We start from the raw sequence: 2,359 nt of genomic DNA, 5'->3' as shown, positions 1-2,359 counted from the left end.
GCTAGGGAGCAAACCAAGAGCCAAGTGCATACTAAACAAGTGTTCTAACAACTGAACTACAGCCCCAGCCCAAACTTTTGAGGGGAGAGGCAGTAGCGATTGAACTAGGATGCTGAGTATCCCAGACAAGCATTCCACACTTGTCTCTTTCCTGATTTCTTTCTTTCCCCATCACATTTATTTGTTTGTTTGTCTGAGTGCAGAGACCAGAAAACATCTTGTGGGAGCTGGTTCTCCCTTCCACCGTGTGCATTGTAGGGATGGAACTCAGTGGTCAGGCTGGCCAGCGAGCATTTTTCACCCAGTGAGCTGTCTTGCTAGCTTATTTCTTTCTCATGTGAGTCATTGTTAGTGAACTGAGGCGCTTGGTTGTATGCGATCCTGTAACTTGACTGTCTTCTTTTCTTGTTCTCCTGGAGTTTTAGAGGGAGTACGGGGCAGTTATGATTTTCTGTATGTGAGATCATATCACCAGCCAACAGTGACAGTTTTACTTCTTCCTTTCCTATTTGGAAGCCTCTTTGTCAAGTGACCCTATCCAGGACTTCCAGAAGTGCACTGAACAGAAATGGTTAGAGCTAAAATGCCTCATCTTGATCCTGATCTTAGAAAGAACTTTCTTTCTTGTAGACCAGGCTGGCCTCGAACTCCCAGAGATCTGCCTGCCTCTGCCTCCCGAGTGCTGGGATTAAAGGCGTGCGCCACCACTGCCCAGCTAGAAAAAACTTTCAGCTTTCGCTCCTGAAACCCGTGTTAATTGTGTGTCTGTCATACATGGCCTCATCTTTTTTTTTAATTTATTTATTATGTATATCATATTCTGTGTGTATGCCTGCAGGCCAGAAGAGGGCACCAGACCTCATTACAGATGGTTGTGAGCCACCATGTGGTTGCTGGGAATTGAACTCAGGACCTTTGGAAGAGCAGGCAATGCTCTTAACCTCTGAGCCATTTCTCCAGCCCCTGGCCTCATCTTTTTTTGAGCTTTATGACTTAAAAAATAAAATGGTCCTTCCCAGAAAAAAATGATAAAATCTGGTCATGGTGGCTCATGCCTGTAATCTCAGCACTCAAGAGACTGAGGCAGGAGGAGCAACGTGAGTTTGAGGTTAACTGAGTGTGTTCCAGTTCACCCAGGGCTATAGAGTAGGGCACTCTACAGGCCTCCTCCAAACCAATAGAACCAATAATGACAATAATAATATGACAAAATAAGAACAGAGACGAACACAGACCAAACTTTACAGGGTTTACTGGTTTCCCCTGATCTGAACCACAGTTTAACTTTTGATATAGACCAAGAAATTCCCAGCAATTCTGAGGGGGATGATACGCTTATATATACATATACACACATATATGAATGTATATATATATGTATATATATATATATATATATATTTACAAGAACTAAAACTAAAGCATCTTTGAGGGATGCTGCTCCTTATGATTCAGAATTTTGTTTGCTTTGTTTTGTTTTTCAAGACAGGATTTCTCTATGTAGCTTTGGAGCCTCTCCTGGAACTCACTCTGAAGACCAGGCTGGCCTGTTTCTGCCTCCCAAATGCTGGGATTATTAAAGGTGTGTGCCACCACTGCCCAACAATTCAAAAGCATCAGTCAGGAAATCCCTGAAACTGACCCAGATTCACTAGACCCCTCCATCTCCAAGCTGATACACTATAAAGCTGATAGACTCCCTAGACCCCTCCATCTCCAAGCTGATACACAATCAGACCACCCCGGCTGCCTGGAAGGGACTCTCCATCCTGCTCATCTGCCTGCAGGTTGTGCAGTAAGCTCTAGGTTTCCAGCTTCAGTGAGCTGTCACCCGTATCCGGCCGGCTTTGGTGATGCAGCTGTCATTGTGTCATTTCTGCTCCTGTAAGTGACCCCTTACCCATATTCCTGTAAGTAACCCTAACAAACTCATTGGTGATACCCATACTTTGGTCTGTTGCTGAGTCCTTGCTGGGGTTGTAACAGGGCCCTAGATATTAGTAGTCCCCCAGACCTTAGCACAACCGACCCCTTGATGGAAATACCATTCAGGTCATAAAACTCAGCAATAGACAGTACCACCTGCCAAGACAAAAAACAAAGACCTAATCTATCAAAGTCCATAGTTGTGGGAAAGTCTCTAAATTTACTAACCTTGTTTTTTAAACTTCTTTAAATCCTCACATTCACATAGCAGACACTTTACAAACTGAGCCTGTATCCAGCCCTACTGTTTTTATTTTTTATTTATTTTATTTTTTGCTTTTTTGAGACAGGGTTTCTCTGTAGCTTTGGAGCCTGTCCTGGAACTAGCTCTTGTAGACCAGGCTGGCCTCAAACTCACAGAGATCCACCTGCC

At 43.9% G+C, this 2,359-nt stretch overlaps 1 protein-coding gene across 2 annotated transcripts in view; it reads right to left on the bottom strand.

Moving 5' to 3' along the window:
• Nucleotides 1–2,359, bottom strand: part of Ccdc30 (coiled-coil domain containing 30) — an 81,984-nt gene that overhangs the window by 1,313 nt on the left and 78,312 nt on the right. The window lies entirely within an intron of this gene.

Source organism: Microtus ochrogaster, chromosome 10, assembly GCF_000317375.1.
Source record: "Microtus ochrogaster isolate Prairie Vole_2 chromosome 10, MicOch1.0, whole genome shotgun sequence".
Taxonomy (NCBI): Eukaryota; Metazoa; Chordata; class Mammalia; order Rodentia; family Cricetidae; genus Microtus; species Microtus ochrogaster.
This window is presented reverse-complemented; position numbering and strand designations above follow the sequence as displayed.